Source organism: Schistosoma haematobium, chromosome 3 (assembly GCF_000699445.3).
Source record: "Schistosoma haematobium chromosome 3, whole genome shotgun sequence".
NCBI classification, from domain to species: Eukaryota; Metazoa; Platyhelminthes; class Trematoda; order Strigeidida; family Schistosomatidae; genus Schistosoma; species Schistosoma haematobium.
Window position 1 is genome coordinate 5,089,831 of NC_067198.1, and position 20,974 is coordinate 5,110,804.

The 20,974-nt window shown below is 34.6% G+C and overlaps 1 protein-coding gene across 1 annotated transcript in view; it reads right to left on the minus strand.

Moving 5' to 3' along the window:
- INX2_4 (Innexin inx2) overlaps positions 1 to 20,486 on the minus strand; it is a 38,268-nt gene extending 17,782 nt beyond the window's left edge. Inside the window, exons 1-3 of the mRNA XM_051212839.1 lie at positions 20,397 to 20,486; positions 11,356 to 11,436; positions 1,334 to 1,404 (exon numbers count right to left, since the gene is read on the minus strand). The gene's annotated coding sequence lies outside the window, so the exon portion shown is untranslated. The remainder of the gene's footprint in view (positions 1 to 1,333; positions 1,405 to 11,355; positions 11,437 to 20,396) is intronic.
- Between the last annotated feature and the right edge of the window lie 488 nt (positions 20,487 to 20,974).

Here is a 20,974-nt window from a genome sequence, read left to right on the forward strand (position 1 = left end):
CAACAGTCTTTATATATATACATACAATATATACGTATACAATTCTAATCACTGACATAAACATACATTCATACTGTGGTGAATAGTGGTGTCAATTTACATTAACGTTGACCTGACAGTAACTTCCTTTTTTTATAAATATAGATATACTGTGAGAATTTTATCAATAGTCATATTAAATAGACATCAATCATAAACTATTGTTAATCCATGATGAATACTATCAACAAATTAGATGATTTCCAATAATAATAGTGATAAAAAGGAAATCTAAAACAAAACAAAAACGAAAACAGGGGAGGATGAGTTTAAAGTGATGAACGATATCTGTTGCCTCCAGATGCGGTCGAGGGTGGCTTATTTATAGCCATATGCATACAACCACTACCAGGGAAATCCTACTCACTGCCTTCTCGTGGCACGGATGTTGTTTACAAAATTGAAAGAATGAAAAGCGAATGTCCGGTGCTTTAATTTGCTTGGTAGATATGGAGGATCCACCTAAGGGAGTTGGAAAACCCTTATTCCAAACCAATGGTGCATATCGGCTCCAGGATTCTGGGAGAATAAGTTGCCTATGAACCAGTTGATGGTCACGGGCTACCATGTGACTGCATCTCCTGACATTGCGCTACTGCCTTGTGGATCAGACCTGTAGGTTGAAGGCCACGGGTGTGGCCCCCCTAAGAAAACCACCTGCTTCGGTTTTGGCACCATGGCAATATCATAGCCCACACACAAATCAAGTGACTTGTGTTGCGCACATGTGTTCGATGCTCCTTTGTACCAATATTTATGTGTTCAAATAAAATAAATAAACAATATCTAACAGATTGAGATTAGTATTTAGTAACTAAACTGTTCTCTTAGCTGGGTAATGTAACAATGAAACTTTCATTATATTTCTTGATAACATCAGTTCTTTCAGGTTTTCAATAGTCTAACATTGATCGGTTCATGATCTCACTTATAATTGTGATCATATTAGAATATTTGTTAACATATAATTTGATTGATTTATTATGTCGATAGGTTTATAACCTGATCCTTGATCTTCCAGTTACATAACATTGTCCTTATTGATTGTTAGTTTGCATAAATACCTTCATGTTAGAGTGGTAAACTTCTAAAAATTACTTAACGTTCTTTATATTTCTTCTGTTCAATATTTCAATGTTTTCCTAAACAAACTCATATCCTCACACTATTTTATAATCACCATGAAGTCCTAGTTAGTAGGTGAACATTTTCAGGGTTACTATACCGTAGCGCTAAAAGGTTACCCATAAATTAGTGTCAGAGAATATTCATTTAAAAATAATACATGACCCACTTCAATATGGTGACTGATGTGTACACCTATGTTTTATTGGTAATTCGTATTGTTCGTATTTGAGAGGAAATCTGAGAAAGAAAAATATGAAAGGATAATGCGCAAAATGTTTATAAACAAATAACTGAAAATGTTGTAAAAACCCATTCACAAGTTTCACCTTTTGACTGTCATCAACAATACACTGTCTAGTATAAATACAAAGAAAAAATTTCTGTGACAACTTGTATATTACCCAGTAGCCTAAACCGAAATAGGTCGTTTTCTTAATAGGTCACTTCCTAAACCCTTAACCTACAGATTTAATCCACAAAGCAGTGGAGAATCATTAGAAGATGCGGTTCCATAAGGCACGGTGACCAGGAATAGGTTCATACACTATTTGTTTCTTCAAGTTCCTGATACCAATGTGTATCATTGGTCTGGAATCATAGTTTTACAACTCTTCTAAGTCGATTCTTAGTACTCACAAACCCGATTTAAGTACCGGAGATTCACTTTCCATTCTCACAATTTCTTATTGAACACCCTCACCGTGAGAAGGTAGTGTGTAAGACTTCTCTGGTAATGGTTATTTACATGTGGCTATATGAGAGGAATTGGAGAGAGAGTTGACTCACCTCACTCTCGTTTGTACAAGGTCATTTTGGGGATTACTCTTGATGACATAACTTCTCATTAATTGCTTTATGAATTTGTTAATATCATTTATATAATATATGAGACTATAAATAGATCCATATATGTTATAACTTTTGGGTTTGTGCCCTTATCAATGTATGACGTAATGACACCGCCAATCAGAGAACAGTGAATTATCGATCGGGCCAGTGACGCATAAAATCCGTACGAGCAGACTATAGTGTGGTGTGTGCTACTTATATTGATATAAGTAGTATATGTCGCAGCAGAAGATGAGGTGAAGATCAAGAAAGGAAGAGCGAGAGCACAATGGAATTTGTAAGAAAACGCATATACAATGGAATGGGAGACAATGGATTAGTGTTTGCAACGGAAACAGTCCAGTTTGATATGATGCATTGATATTTTGCAAATTGACGATTGACTTTATGGTATTCAGATTTTATTGAGATAGTCTGTAATTTTTGTGCTAAATACATTCGATTGTCCCCCACCCGTGTTCTGTTCACAACAATAGTACCTAACGGTCCTGCTTCCTGCCTAGCCCAATCTGTTAAGTTCAGAACATCAATCTCAGCCTCTGCGATATAAATCATTTCAAACATACTGGATTTATATACCAACCGAAGAGATCACATCATACCATAAAATGGAAAATAACATTTGTACAAGATTTAGACAAAAGTGGCTGTGATTGAGGGAGACTGTTATTAATAAACTGAGTATAACTTCAGAATGGTAAATCGTATAATGATAGTTCATAGGTCAAAAGAAAGCTTATAATAAGAGGAACATGAATATGAATAGTTTAGTTGTTAACAATTACACAATAATAATATACGTATAGTATTGGTCCATAAATGGATTATAACAGTTACCATCCATTATTCTCATCGGGATATAACAATATACTCATGATTTTCAGTGTGTAAACTATAACAAAAACAATAAGGACCTAGGTTCGAATCTCACAAGACGAGATCATGAATGCGTGTGCATTACTGAGGAGTAATTCCACAGCAGGACGAAACGACCATTCAGTGCTTCCAAGCAATCCATAATGGTCTAGCTTCAATTGACTCATGATGATCTTAACTATTTAAAAACTTATCATTATACAATTACAATGAGATAATTAATTCTACAAAATTTTGTTCAATGAAAAGTATCAAATTTCACTTTCAAATTGTTGTTAACCTGCATCATGTATGATAATCGATATGTGTCACATATATACACAACAGTGTTTTAAAATTACCCCATTAGGATTGATTAGATGTAGGTTATTAGATAGGCCATTTACTTGATTATACATAAAATGGATTCAATGTTGAAAGAAGCAATGAGAACAAACTACTATGACTAATATATACCTATAAAAATATAATATACACATTCATATATCTAACAACAGACCATAACAACAGATGAACAATGAAGGAAAGAGAGAAGTCAAAAAGAGAAGAAAAATCAATTAACCTTAGGGCAGAAAACTAGTCAGTTAATTGTGTATGACCCTTTTTTTTAAAAAAACGAATCGACCATATACAAGTTAACCTTGAAATGGAACCATAAAAAAGTAAACATAGTTCCCTTTTGTTAGAATGACTCACACTCCATATATATATATATATATATATATATATATATATATATATATATAACCATACAAAGACTTTGTAATGGAAGAAAGATACAAGAGAGGAGCAAACTGGATAAGACTCGGAACAAGAAGAAGAAGAATAAAAAGAAGAATAAACAACTGTCTATATTCCTATGGTGCTTTCAGTGGAAATCAATTACAAATACAAAATGACTAATTGATCTGACTACACATGGTGGAATTTTCTCTCATAAACCCCATAGGTAACAACAACAAAAAATTAGCTTGCTTTCCTCAATTGTATCTAACTAGAAACTAAAGAGTATTACACGAAATATTATGATGTAAGCACAACAACCTATTTTTAAACGGTTAGATGAGGTCAATAAGGTTGTCTGGACCTATGTATCTTTGGAATCTTCAGGGAACTGATATTGCTTGTGGGATTCGAATATATATATATATATCATAATCATAAGGCTTACAACTATCTATATGCTAACCAGATCACTGACATTCTAAAAGGAAAAACTCAGAAAGCGAATTTCATCATATTTCAAATTAATATTTTTCGAATATATACTATAACTGATCATCCTAAACGGCATCTGCTGGGATCACCGGGTAAGTAATAGTGAGGTTAGACGCAGGGTATTAGGGAATGATGGTAAATCAGTTGATGAGTTCATGAATCTTCATCGACTGAGATGGTTGGGCCACGTGTTACGTATGCTTGAACACCGATTACCACGACGTGCAATGCTATCCGGTATTAGAGATGGTTGGAAGAAAGTTAGGGGCGGCCAAACCAAAATGTGGCATCAGTGCTTGAAGACACTAACTTCTAGTCTGAGCCATGTTGGTAGATGCAGACTACTTGGTTGGGGTCCGCGTGACTTTCGTAACCAATGGTTGGAGACTCTTGGTGACATGGCTCAGAATCGATCACAATGGCGTCGGTGTATACACTCTCTGTCTTCCCTTAAACTAAGAGATTAAAATCACTTCATATCTTTCTTTCTACGAACCAATTCTTTCTTCTTGTACTATATCTCTATATGCAATCTTTCTCTTATATATTACCACCACTGAATTAACTACTTTTATGAATCCGGTGTTCATCTTGTTGTGCTGATGTGGTATGGCAACCTGGACCGATGCACATATGTGCCTGGTCCTACGTTGTAGCTGACTGACTGACTGACATCCTAAACGGATTACGCAGATGTTCATGAATTTCGTTGTTTGGATTCCTGCCAGCACCGAAATCCACAACAAACGTTTCTTTCTGTTCAGGGCTCATCAACTAAATGCACCTGGATCGCAGTGTTGGTGGTTATACTTAAACGTGAACCCAGCGTTATCACCTCAAATACTTAAGTTTTATCCACTAAACTATTGATTACTAACTTGTTAAGCGGGTATGAATATATACGAAAAGACTTGTATATATTTTGAATAGTAAAAAATATGAATTATGTATTCCATAATTCAGAAAACTGGAAGAGCTGGATGGCCGTTTCGTTTTATTGTGAGACCTTTACAAGTGCGTATCCACGATCCCGTTCCGCCATATTCGAACCCAGGACCTATTGTTACGTTATTTTGAATGTCATGAGATACATTCACAAGTTTCAAAACTCTGCTCAGAATCCAAGTTTTGGAAGGCTAATATTCGTGTTCCATACATAAGTAGAATGAAGTTCCAGTCCGTGATCTATCAGTTAATAATCGAATATTCCAATCATAAGGTCATCGAACTCTAACAAATACTTAATATAAACATGTAAAACACCATGGATGAATTGTTCCTAACAATATAATTATCCAGACAGTTTATTATTTGTTTGTTGTTAATTGAATTGTCCTGACGAATAATTAATTATTAGCGAAACACTACCAAAATGATTTGATATGGTTTGACCTGAATTACTTTAGGCATAAACTGATTAAAATAGACAATTTTTAGATACATGTTAATTCATGACAAAATCAAGCAACAGATCGTTTGCATATTATTTTTGCTCTTGTTACAAACTGGTCATATTTACAAACGACAATTCAATGAGAGAGGGGGGGGCTAATATTTCCATAGAGGTGGATTGATTAATCAAAACGGATCATTTTAGGAAACTGGACAGTGACTCTCGACGTTGCATAAAAACAATATGAGTAAAAGCCAAGCTTACTGAATCCGTTCTTGTTATCGAATAACAATAATAATAATAAATAGTATCCTTAATCCTTAAGATACCGAAAAATGCCTAACAGAAGAAAAGATTTAAGAAAAAGATCTAAAATTATTTCAAACTGACTGAACCTATTCAAAAACATACAACACGAACTAGGACTCCGTATACTTAAGTTTCACCTTGTAATGTAAACAAGAAGGTATAAACGTAGATTAACGATAAGAAACTGATTAATCGAAGTCTTCAGTATCAATAGGAAGATTCAAACAATCAATAAAGATAAATGAAACGTTATCCGATTGCGCTAATCAGTGGCTATATGGACTCAGTAGCTAAATAGATAACCCTATGGTGTTTAAAGCGAATGGTACTAGGTTCGAATCCCGGAGTGGGAGACAAGCGTCCTGGATCCCACTCATGACAACCATCCATCTCTGCTTACAATAAGAGTTCTATTTTCAGAATATTGAATTATACAATGAATATCAAGTAGCATTTACCACTCGGCTTAATACAATAGAATTTGAAAAAGCTTGACAAACATACGATGAATGTAACAAAAAACAGTAATTTGCTTTAGGAAAACAAGGGTATAGAATAAAAACAAAATGACTAAACAATGAGTTTGTTGTGGATGCGGAGGAATAGACCAATAATTATCATGTTAAGTCCAATGGTGTCCTTGGACTTTAAATGGACATTTCCTATTGGTCGATATCTGTTCACTTGTTGGATATTGTACAAAATGTTGTTTTCTATTTTATGGTACGATGTGGTATGCTTGATTGCTATATAAACAAAGTATGTTTGAAATATAATGATTCATAACTCAGAGGCTGTGACTCGTGTTCTGGACTCAACTGACTGGGCTAGACAGGGAAGCGAGACCAATCGAGACTGTAGGCCGTCCGTTCGTGTTTACGTGTCACTGTAATCGATCGATAAGTACGCTGCTCTCTAATTTTCCAGTCAAGGACACAACAATTAGCACAGGGTAAAAATCGACCTCAACTTAAAGTCATAACAGAGTTCAATTGAGGATAATTTGTCAGAACAAACACGTTTTTCAGTAATATCAATAATAATAATTTCTTTTCAGTCTAATAAATACGTTTTCTTAATAGTTGTATTCATAAGTCGTTCTAAGCCAGACCACAATTGAAAGCCCGGAAGCATTAGACTGTTATTTCGTCCTAGTACAGGACTCCTTAGTGGTGCAAATCCACGATCCCGCATGCGGGACTCGGACCCAGGAGCTAACATCCAACGGTGTTAACGTCTAACTTCGATCGATCGATGATCTTGCGCAACTCATAATGTAAATTGGAAAAATGTTCGTTTCTTAAATTCTCACCACGTAATCTGTATTATACTATCGTGTTCTATACAATACCAGATAGCGCGAAGTGGATTTTTTTTTAGGGGTTTGCCTACAAGCTCATTGCAAAACCTTATTTCTATAGAATTCCGATATAAGATGGTGGTACTGTACTTAAACCATTTATAATCTGTCAGGGCAGTCAAATGGTATGTTCAGCATTTCTATAAAATATGCGCCCATAAGTTCACAAGTTTGCATTTCGCCACTAAACCACATTAATTTACATTGCGCGACTACCTATTGAGTTTGGTGAGTAACTAACTGCATCACAATCAAAATGCTTAAACTAAACAGATCACGATTTCTCACTAAAATTACGGAAATACTATAATAAACAAGAAAGGATAAAGATTCAAATGCGAGATCATATTCTCAGCCGAATTATCTATCAAGTTGAACATGACTCAATCTTGTAACACTGATCACTGGTCGCTGAACCATTGACTGCAACTTGTCAAGGTTAATGACGGTCAGCGCTGATTGACTACTAAATGCATGAATGAGTTTAGTAATGTATAGAAGCTTGGTAATAACCTGCCTATATAATATTCACCATTGGGTTACAGTGAGACAGGATAGCAAGTCAGCTTCAGCTTAACGCAACATAAGTGGAAGCAGCTATACTCTTACAGAAAATTTTCCTTTCGACGAAATCATTTACTTAAACCGTACGTTCATATATATAATTAGATGGAAAATAAATATCTATAGAAGCATAGAAAAAGATTGTATCATAAGTTGATTCGAGACTAAGTTACGCAATAATCAAACGGATAAGAAAAGAATATAAGAATGAAAATAATTCACGGATCAGAATTATGAAAGTTAATTGTCTAGTTGACAGATATGAAGAAAACCAACAATCATAGAGTTATCAGTATGGGGTTGTGCAGATTATTAAGTTATTGATCGAGATATCATATCATGAACTGATTAATGTTACATCATCATTGAAAACCTGATCTGACATCAATCAGTTCATGATCACAATCAAAAACATTGAGTTCATAATAATAAAAACTGAGTAATAATAATAATAATAATAATAATAATCATGAAAACGTGTTGAAGGATAATCATAACTGATCACAGTTTAAAATTACAAAAACACCAATTAAGGAAAATCATTAATACCAATAAAAATAAGGAATGAAGAAACATGGGAAAATAGTCGAAACATGACTACAACAAAAGGGAATTGGAGCCAATGAAGAATGAGAGGTTGAATGCATCGCGTTTTTTGCACGCAATGAAATTTTGAATAGTTTCAATAATTGTCACCCCTCATGCCCCCAAATGCCCTGGTATGGCCGAGTGTGGGGTGGGCCTACCCTCCCTCTCGAAATACTCTCACACGGCCACGCGTTTACAGCCTCTGCCAGGGAAGTTCTACTCACTGCCTTCTCACACCACGTGTGTTGTTTACCAAATTGAGAGGACGAAAAGCGAATGTCCGGCGCTTTAACTGGATTCCAAACCGATGGTGCACATGGGCTGGCTCCAGTATCCTGCGGGGACAAATGGCGTATGAACCAATCGTTGGTCACCGGCTACCATGGGACTGCATCTCCTCACGATGCTCCACTGCCTTGTGGGTCAGACCTTCAGGTCGAAGGCTCGGGGTGTGGTCCCCTAAGAAAACCACCTGTTTCGGTCTGGGCACCCGAGTAGTATCACAGCCCACACACAAATCGAATGATTTATGTGGCGCATATCTATTTGGTGCCTCCTTGTACCAGTGTTTATGTGTTTAAGTAAATAAATAGTGTGTCACCCCTCAATTCAGTTCACACTGGAAGCCGAGGCATACGAGGAATTTCATTTTCTTTATATCCGATTGAAAAGAAGGTTAGTTTTTTACAGAGATCTATACATAGAAAACCAACCAGGAATGGGTAGTGCACAAATTTCAATAGCTGGAACTTAATTCACTTTCTATTCTCAAGGAACAGGCGAATATTTTCTATTGACACAATAGATGAGGAACTATTTTAACATTGACAGACTCTCATTAGGAATGGTTATTCACCTAGATTCATCGATAGTAATATAACACCTAGACATCATCCGGAAAGAGCACCAACAATACAAAAGAAAACTATCTTTATGAATATAGAATTTAAAAGAGATATGGATGCTGAGATCTTGAATAAACAGATTTCTACTCATCTAAGCTCCGAATTGTCTTCTCAAGCCGGTATATCATTCACAGATGTGTTAAGGATAAACCTCTGCTCTAGGTCACATCAATGCACATCGATAAATTTACTTGCTCAGGTGGACCAGGTAACATTGGCCGCACAAAGTGATCACATTCTAAACGCATCTTAGAACATAAATCTAGAATGGCTTTTAAAAAGAGAAAGCAAAACAACTATTAGTTCAATACAGGAGCATTTAGTCGACTATGGATACAACGCTCCAAAGAAGTTCTCTTATAAAACAATCTACGCAGTCAAAGGGATTCGATCGAAATGAAGTCAAATCAAAATCTTATGCACCATTGAGGCATTGGCAATACACTAACTCAAGCTCGAACTTTGCGCGCAAGAACGCGATGCATTCAACCTCTCATTCTTCATTGGCTCCAATTCCCTTTTGTTGTAGTCATGTTTCGACTATTTTCCCATGTTTCTTCATTCCTTATTTTTATTGGTATTAATGATTTTCCTTAATTGGTGTTTTTGTAATTTTAAACTGTGATCAGTTATGATTATCCTTCAACACGTTTTCATGATTATTATTATTATTATTATTATTATTACTCAGTTTTTATTATTATGAACTCAATGTTTTTGATTGTGATCATGAACTGATTGATGTCAGATCAGGTTTTCAATGATGATGTAACATTAATCAGTTCATGATATGATATCTCGATCAATAACTTAATAATCTGCACAACCCCATACTGATAACTCTATGATTGTTGGTTTTCTTCATATCTGTCAACTAGACAATTAACTTTCATAATTCTGATCCGTGAATTATTTTCATTCTTATATTCTTTTCTTATCCGTTTGATTATTGCGTAACTTAGTCTCGAATCAACTTATGATGCAATTCATTTGGTGTTGTTCTATTTGTATCTTTCAATTGTTATTTAGGACTGCAATTGATCAGTCTCTCGTTGGCATATGTTCATTCTGTACGGACTGCCTCGATATTGCCTGAAATCACAAGCTTTTTCAGAAAAAACGGATGGTGGCTAGCAATGGAATCCAGTTTGACCCGCGTTTCGTCTTGTTTGGGACTCTTCGGCTGGATTCACCTGCATCCCAGAGTTGATGTTCACTTCGGGACTCGAACCCAATACCGTTTGCTGCAATCTTTCCCATACTTCTATAGACATATATTTTCTATATAATTATAAATACGAATGTACAGCTTAAATAAATGATTTCGTCGAAAAGAAAATTTTCTTACAGTTAACTTCAAAGTATGATTTAAACTAATAGTTATGGGATATAGGTGAGTGCATTATATTGATTTTGGTTTGATCCTATGAGAACAAAAATGCAACCGTAAGTACGTTTCTAATTATATTTTTAAGATTAATGGATTTTCACATTTAAGAAGTGTGTTCAGAAAATTTCTGATACAAAAGGAAATGAATCGAAATTAATAAAAATGAATATTCCAATGGTTGAGATCATGAGTCATTTGAAGCTAGACCACCATGGAAAATCTAGAAGCATTGGATGGCCGTTTCGTCCTATTGTCGGACTCTTCAGTAATGCGCATCCACGATCACACCTCGCGAGATTCGAACCTAGGACTTATCAGTCACGCGCGCAAGCGCTTAAACTCTAAACCACTGAGCCGACCGGAACCCAACGGTGTTAATATCTAACTTCAACTAATCCACCAAATTGAGTGACGCATCCACCATTGTTTTCAGTGAGTTCCTATCTCACAACAAACCCGGTTGTACTCCACTGCTCTCTGGTTCTCGCTAGAACTCCAGGAAATACTCCTTGAAGCCAGTCACTAGTAAACATATGTTGAAATTAATATGTACTAAACAGTTATGAACACTAACTATTTTCAATGTCATACTAATTTAACCATCTCTAAGTAATATGACACTTGACAATACAGAGCCAAACAAACATATACAACAATTGCATACCTCTCACAAAAGTACATACTTTCTTATGAATAGTAATGAGAACAAATGATCATTTATGAATATGCAACTTACCAGTTATTCAAATAATGGATATATAGGATAGATAGATGTTAGGAGTATGATCTTTTTTGTTCAACGATCACGAAACATGAACTATTTATAAAAGAAAAGAAAGATCATGACTTTATTTACATGAAGTATGTATTGGGATATGTACTTACTTTGAGTCAAAAGAAAATTACGGCAATCTTATAGGGAACAGTTAAAATTAGACTAATTTGATACTAATGACCTGAACTACATACACAGAATAAAACTAGATTTTCTTATGAATGTGTTTTATATAATTATAGGTTAAAGGAATTTCTTTTAAGAATAAGAGATATCAGAAGGGGGCTTTGTAGATACTGTAAGTAATTTTTAATAGTTGAGATCATGAGTCAATTGGAGGCTAGACTATCATGGAAAACCTGGAAGCACTGGAGAGCTGTTTGGTATTAATGTGGGACTCCTCAGAAGCGATCTAACTTTAATTGACTCATGATCTCAACTATTGAAATAAGAGATATCTTTAATGTTTAAATTTAGATTGATAGTTAAGATATCACTAATATTTTCGTTTATTAACATTTTTATAACGAAAATATAAATGGTGAGAGTATTGAATTCTGACCCACTTTTTAACTTGTGGGGCCCTTAATCTAACCGTCATTTAGATCGGACGATGGTGTCGAAAAGGCTCTCCACATTAGTGGCTCGAGATCTGACTCCAAGAAGATCGTATGAATGATTGTTATCGCCTGTCTTCGTATATAATCATCGACTTAAATCGCGTTAGTCAATAACGGATTTAGATAAGTCAAATAATAAGAATGGACTTTTGAATACATATATTTTGTATGTAAAGCGAATGGGATAGAACAAAGCAAAACGCGCAGTGGAGATGGCGAGTAAGCCAACTCCCCTTTAACCAAGCATTAATCAATATTTATAGTTACACAAAAGTTACAAACATGTGATGAGTAATGGGATAAATAGTGTACACACACCTACGCGCTCATACAAAAACGTTCAAGATTGATAAGCGAATAATTAACAAGGTCAGAATGTGACTCAAGTAGAATGAATAGAATGAACTGTCCGGAAGTTAAAATATGGTATATGGGCTTTACATAATAACCGACACTACAAACTGAACTCTACAAATGAACTTCATGTATATTCAGAAACAGTCAGACTTCTACAAATTAACCAGTATGTATGTTCTTCTATGCCATATTATAGAAACACATTTGACGTAAAACACTAATCACTAAGTAGATATACAGAAGTTATTAACGAGTAAATTTAAAAGCTTAGATGAAGTTTTTATACTACTTATAATAGGACACTCCAGATGATCTCTTATTTTATTGCACTATGCATATATGTGTGCATGTAAGTAGAAATGATCTTGCGAAATCAGTAATATTTACACACTAAAACAACTATTTTTGCTTTAAAAACGGAATTCTTATTTGTTAAAACTAGATTTAGAAGAGGTTCTGTGAACTCAACCGGGTCTATTGTGAGATAGTAACTCATTGAAAACAATGGTGGATGTGTCGCTCAATTTCGTGGCTTACTTAAAGTTAGACATTAACACCGCTGGAGATCGGCCGGCTTAGTGGTCTATAGATTAATTGTTCCCACACTAGACCTATAGGCCCTGAGTTCGAATCTCGCGAGGCTGGATCATGGATGCGCATTGCTGAGAATTCCCACAATAGGACAAAACGACCGTTCAATAATTCCAGGTTTCCACTAGTACACTAGTTACAATTAACTCATAATCTCAACTATTAAAAACCAGATTCATTTCAAAATAAAAAACAAAATCTAGTCTAGATTGCATTATATCACAATTATTTCTAAATAAATAAATATACTACTGTTTTATAATGACAAAAGAAAAAACTATAACATTTCTATTAAACTATACAGGTAATCAATAATATTGATTTCGGATTGATTCCATAATCATGTTTTGATTGTCAAGGCTCAATTAATTAATGAACTCTTCTCAGATGATCAATCAATATTTATAGATTTTTCGACAGCATTTCCAAAGAAACAAACAAAACACACATTCGAATCGAAAAGATCATTGTGTATAGTAAAAACGTTTACCATGTATTGCACATCAACTGACACAATGAATAAGCTATTTGACATCAAAATAACAGATAATTAAATGTAATAAGGATGAATTACCCTTCAAAAAGCAAAACTATCTATGGATAACAATCATCAATATTATTTTTGGAAAAACAAAATACATCGGTATTACATGTATGTGAGAGAAATATTATTCTTACAAATAACCATTACTCAAATTACAATTAGAAAGGACATTCACAAACTAGTTCACAATCTCACATCATTCGATTCCAATCATTCACTAAAGACAACACCAAATCACTTCACTTATCTAAATGGTTGAGTATCATCATTTGCATTGACCAATACCTGTCATGTCATGTCATGTCATTCAAAGTAGTCATCAAAACTCAATCAAGTAAACAGTCCAATAGGAGTAGCACAACACTATTCCTCAAATCCATTGGCAATCATCAACATTCATTCTATATACATGTTTCACAGTAACCATCAACAACCACAACAATGCTTCTCTATTCACAACAAACCTCTCAGTAGTTCTCTTACCCATCAATAAACCAATCACATATATACACTGTTTGTTTGCTTACTAGGTTGCTCACTGTGATTCTGGTTCACTGATGTACTAAGCAAACCATCATTCACAATTCATGAATCATGTAACACTCATCTACATCAATCAACATCTCAATATGCATTTCAACGAAATATCGATTATCATTTTAACAGAACAATCGCATGACAAACATCATTAAATACTCGCGTTACTCAGCATGATGTGAACCCAATAAGGTCACATTCATATGATTGATTATTAGTTAGGTTAAACACGTTTGAATGTGGTTATCCAAATGTCATTAACAAATTAGATTCGTTTCAAGTGAGGAAGTTGGTGAAACACCATACATCAGAACATCACAACATAAAGCAAACATCAAATTGAATTGATGTAGAATGGACGGAACATAACTGGCAGTGCAACACACGACACCAATATCATCATATTTGCGACAGGTCATCTGGATGTATCTTCCTTCCCACAATTGATGTTCGCTTCACTACCATCTGCTTCGAACTCCATCGTGTCACTCACTTAGTCACTGAGTCTACACAGATAGTCACTTAAACAACGGGATAATCAAAATCAATTCAAACTCAAATGTTTATTGACACGTCACAACAGGTTCACAACTGATAACTGTACAGTCAATCCTGTGTCAGTACAATGCATCAACAACAACCACTTCGAAACATGTTAACAATGAGCAATCTCAACTACGTCGTTTTCAGTCGTTTCGAATAACTATTAACAACACGTTCAATCATGATCTAATATACTTCGAATTCAATGAATCAATGTAAACGGATAATGCAAACTCTGGAATACAGAAAATCTTCAGACATCAACTAACATATAATCAATATCGTCAATCTCTATTCCACAATTGAACATCCACCATCATTTATTTAGTCACGAGTTGACAGACCATCGATGTATTGATCACATTGTGTTACTGTAATTTACTTAGTTCATACTGACAATTCGTTACAACAGCACGTTTCAACCTTCATCTAATTCGGCATCGACATTTGTCGTTTGATGGCCAACCAACACCACCAACCACATTATCTGGCCAACAAATAATCGAATTCAATCTCAAGCTAAACTATCACAAAATGGAATGAATATTATTTCTGAAGATAATACACTGAAGAAAACAGAAATTTCAATGAGATCAGCAGTTCGAATGAGACGTAAAAATTCCTATAGAGGTGAATCAAGTTCCACTGCGCTGCATTCATGGAAGCTCAAACTGAAATGGTCTCTGGTGCTTTACGAGGTCTGAATTACTGTTCTAGTGATTGATGATGAAATGAACATGAGAGAGTTGTGTTTAACCACTGATTCAATAAAACGTATGATTTTGAGATATTTGTGGAACAACGAGTGGTCATTCATTGAAATTTATTATTATCACTATATATTTAAACTTAAACGGTCTTCAAAATTATTGGCATATTGAAAGGCAAGTGTAATTTATAACATTAAGCATTTATTATTTATTTATTTTTAACACATAGATATTGGTAGAAGGAGGCACCAAATACATATGCGCCACACCAATCTCATTCGATATGTGTGAGGGCTGTAATACTGCTCGGGTTCCCAAACCGAAGCAGGTGGTTTTCTTAGGGGACCACACCCCGAGCCTTCGACCTGAAGGTCTGATCCACAAGGCAGTGGAGCATCGTAAGGAGATGCAGTCCCATGGAAGCCGGTGACCAACACTAAGTATACGTATTCATATTATTTACAATTATGTTATGCTATAATTTGTGCCTATATATTATGAGGAATAACTATTACTAACCAGCTGGCAGGTCCCATACTCATAATTTGATGATGTAATTAGGACATTTGTATTTATGTAGAGAATTATCTCGATCAGACAAGCAAAGCAGAATGAGTGAAGTAATTTGCAAGTGTTTTTGAATTATTGACATAAGGGTAGTATTTTCCGTAAGTATCGTGGTCGCTATTGTTCTCTTTTTTTTCTTTTACGCCCCTTACCTTCTTTTTTCCTCGTCCCATTCTCATTGTTCTGTGTGGGGCATATCTATTTGGTGTTCCCTTGTACCAATATTTATGTGTTCAAATGAATAAATAAACATAAGGGTAGGCGTACAGTGCAACTCGCATCAAAATTAAATCGAACAGGAATAATTATTCGTTTATTTTCGAGTATACATTTCTGCGTAATGTAAATTTTGTCAATCACATTATAGTTTTTTTCCTGATATTGTTTACTTTGCACTACCACTCATTCATCAGATACAGATTTAAGTACTATTCACCCAATTCGGTTTGAGCAGCTTGACAGTAGGACTAGCTCTGAAATAAAGTGTTACTCAAATTAAGTAACTATCGTACTACCTGTCTTAGAATCCTACAAAAGTGTCTCCCTTATTTGACGATGTAAACACATCTGGATATGGAAGCTATCAGTTAGACATGACATGACCATCTTATGTCTTTATTAATACTGAAAAAATTCACTTTTGTCTAATGTTTCCCGCTGAGTTCAACCATAATAATTAGTAAATGCTCTCTTTGTAAAACTGATATATCAATCTCTACATCTACGGAAAACCAGTCTAGTGAAGATTTAAGATTGTTTTATATAATCCAACTAATATCCAGAATCAATCAGTCACAACGTTCAACCTGGTATGTATGTACATCAGTTCAAGTTCCATACTCCATTAGCATAGAGAAATGAAATTGTCAGGCCAAATCACAGAACAGTACAGGAAGTAATAGTAACAGTGTTGATTAAAAAGATTAGCCATCGAAGATACCATTCAAGGAAATATATATCAATGAAATAAAAAAAGAGCCCGAAGAAAAGAATAGATGCACCTGAACCACTTCAAACGATTTTGAGCTATGTCATTCAAAGTCTCTAACCAATGGTTAGAGATAATCACACAGACTGCAATCAGGTAATCTATACCTATTAATATAGTTAAGTCCAATTGTCAATAACTTCGTGCACTGATACCATGTTTTTGGTTTAGCCACGCCTAGAGCTTTCTTCCAGCCTACACCTATACCCCTCACAAAACACTACCCATCATGGTAGGCAATCTTTGGGCATATGTAAAAGATCAGTAATAGGTCATTTACAATATCGATGCTATAAACCGAAATCACAACAATAATAGTGAAGAAGGAAACAACTAATTTGTTAGTGAGATTAGTGGATACAAACATTAATCAGTACAATAACATAGTACAAAATCTAAGCATGTTAACTCTAATTTATGACAGAATAAATCTTGATAGTTTATGATCACATGGCCATTATGTTAAGTAATGTATGTTCATTAGAAAAACAATAATTCACTTTTATGCAAGACCACTTGTAACGATAATAATAATTATTATTATTATTATTGTGAGGTGAAGGTCGGCAATTAAAGGTCAATAGTTGTTGTTAGTTCTATTAAACACGGTGAAAGAAAAACAGTGAAGTAAAATCGGTAACCATTTAAAACACTATGTTGTTCATCACAGATTTAGCTATACTTACATTAGAATGCTTGTAAGGCTAAAACTGAGACTGAAAGAAGAAACTGATAAATACTAAGTATTAGTTTTGACCTATCAGAATGAATGAATAAATGAAGAAAATTTAGATCATTGCTAATTATAAGGTTAAGTGAAATTAAATGAAGTCATTATATCAGTCACTGAAGTCGAAAGTTTTCTATGTTATGTTATGTAATTCTAATAGATTGTAAAGCGATGCTGAAATTCTTACTTCCTCGTTCGAACACTGCTACACTTCTCTTTACTTGAAGAACTGATAGTCATGAAGAACTAGCTTTGGTTGGTGACAATATCCCACGGGTATCTAACTTAATTTAAACAATTTCAATACCATAATAGCATTATAGATAACGCATTTCGGAAAATGACAACAATACTGTATATATTAGCAACGAGGTAATAGGAATCACGTACCAGACAAGAAGTATAAGTCGACAAAATAGAAGTGTTTAGTACGGGGTTGTAGAGATTATTGAATTTCACTGAATTCGTGAACCGGTCTAAGTTAGACCACTGTTAAAAACCTGGAAGCATTAGACGGCCGTTCCGTCTGCGGTTCAGTAGTGAGCATCCACGACCCCCCACGCATGGATCGAATACAGCACCTCCAGTTTCGCATGCGAACACAACCACTAAACCCCTGGACTACTGAGCTGGCATCTAACGGCGTTAATTTCTAATCTCAATCAATCCACGATATCGTGTGATCATCTTCCATTGCTTCCACTGGCTCACACCTGACAGTCAAACTCCACTAGTCACGGCTCCTCACTATAACACAGGGACATTTCCTCCCGAAGCTAGTCACCAGGGTGTACATGATAATTTCCAATAGAGATGCCGGTTCTGGGTTCGATTCCTGCTTCTGGGGTCGTGGATACGCACTGTTGAGCCCCAGATGAAGCGGCCATCCAATGCTTCCAAGCTTTTAATGGTAATTTAACTTCGATCGATTCGTGATTTCAAAGAAAAACATAGATGAATTAGTCATCAATTATCTGTGTGAGAAAATCTACTAGACAGGAATAAAATCAGTGATGCTATGGACAAAAACTTTTAAAATATTGTGATTTGAATATGTTCCACAAATTAACCAAGGAATTTTTGCAATTCCCAATAGTTTCTATCATTACTGTTACTCACCAAAACAATAATTAATCTCAGTTATGAGATCAAATGAACAGTATACAATAATCTCATCACATTGTTGTCAGGTTCGAAGAATCACACATGAGAAAAAAACCGATCATTTATTACTAACACCATATTTGTATGATTCAAATCAAAAAGGAACAAACAGACAGGTGTTAGTTACAAAAGACCTCAAATTACAAACAGTTTTAGCCATACAATGCAATTAGTCCATTCTAAATAAAAACAATTTATGTAAGCATAATACATAGTTAAAAATGAAGATAGGGAAATGCTGACCATAATAAATAGTGAAGAACATGAACGAGAAAAGTAAGCCTTTTCAAATATTGTTCTTCTCATTATCTCATATAGAATACGGAATAAAAGCCGCTTCATGGAATTTTATACAGATATTCGCATAGAAACAAGATTTGCTATCGAAATGTACATTTTAAATGAAATACCATTATGAATTGAAATACATCCTACATAAAAAATCACTGAAAGCTAAGTGGATCTTTTGTTCTAGTTTATTCGTAAGAATTTCTTGATTATGCACACATAATGGATGATGTTGAAGAGATTGTAGACAATAAGATTTCGTAAATGTTGAGACTTATGGTTAGCAATAATCCCAATCGAATCTGTTGTTAGTTTATGATAAAAATTATCTCTCAGATCAGTATTTACATAAGATAGTTCATTTCTAGGCAAACAAAATTTTTCCAATAGTTGGGATCATGAGTCAATTGAAGCTAGACAACAATGAAAAACCTGGAAGAATAGGATGGCCGTTTCATCCTATTGTGGCACTCCTCAGCAGTGCGCATCCACGATCACGCCCCCGCCAGATTCGAACCATAGATCTGTCTGGCACACGAGCGCCTAACCTCTAGACCACTGAACTGGCCGGTATCCAACGGCGTTAATGTCTAACTTCAACTAATCCACGAAATCCGCAACATTCTCCAGTGTTGCAAACATAATGGTATCCACATGGGACTGTGGCAAAAGAAGACTGGGGAACATGTATCACGCAACCAAACTAGTGAGTGGCTATTCAAGTTTTTTTTACAAATTAACAAACATATCTTAAATTCATTTTAATAATAAAACAATCACTGGCATAAAGTAAGGTGCTTTTTACTTCTCATACATCACTTCATCTGCTATGAAAGCATATATATATCATTTAGTTATGACTATCATTTGACGGAAAAACACCTTGAGACGACATATTATTTAATCTTCCTGACAAAAATAGGGAACATTTCCAAATGAGCTCCTTTAAATTAAATATAGACTCATTTATTGGTTATATAGATGAAGCTTTAAATTACATTCCTAGTAAACTAATCATGATAGTTGCATAAATATTTTCTACATGGGTTTCATCAAATGTTCTTGAAAATAAAACTCGTTAAAAGCCTACGAACTCATTCAGTAACCAACCTGTGTACAACCATTCCTTACTGATCATGAACGAAAAAAAAAGAATAATACCTGCATGAACTTCACTGAACTCATTACGAAACAATTTAATAAGGAAGATCACAAGCAGTTAATAAGAAATTATCAAAAACTGAGATTTTCTCTTAGACAATTAAAATGTGAAATTCAGAAAGAACAACATTGCAAAACAATAAAATCAATAACAAATTTAGTTACCATGTCAAAATAAAAAAACAAAACAAAAAGGACTTACCTTTTTTATCAAAGTCAATAAAAGATCCTTAATGGAATAGAATCATAGAATTGAACACACCAATTTAATCCACTCTATAATAAAACGTATGATAAATGAATTCTTATTATAAACAAAAGCATTTTCTAAACCAATAATATAAAAGATTTTTAAACCAATCAAATGATTGAAAAAATTTGACCTCCCCTAATCTAAAATATTTATCTGCTTTTTGATTGGTTCATTGACAATCATGACCTTTTTGTATGGTTAAAGATAATAATAATGGGTGACTAGGTGAATCTAGGTCAACTTAATAAATCATATATGGAAACATTAGCTTTGTTCCTTCTTAAATGTTTAAGTACTAATGCTTTGTTTAATCTTTCTTTGCTGACAAATGCCAAATAACAGGAAACCTGGGTCTAGGGGTGTCTTGTTGACTAACTACCCCCAACCACCATTTTATTCTTTCCTGCACGTGGGATCTGGAGGGTATTCATAAATGATAAATTATTGGTTACAATTATTATTATATAGCTTCAATGAATTTAACATGAATCAAAACGTCAACACATGATGTAATTGTAACTCAGCAA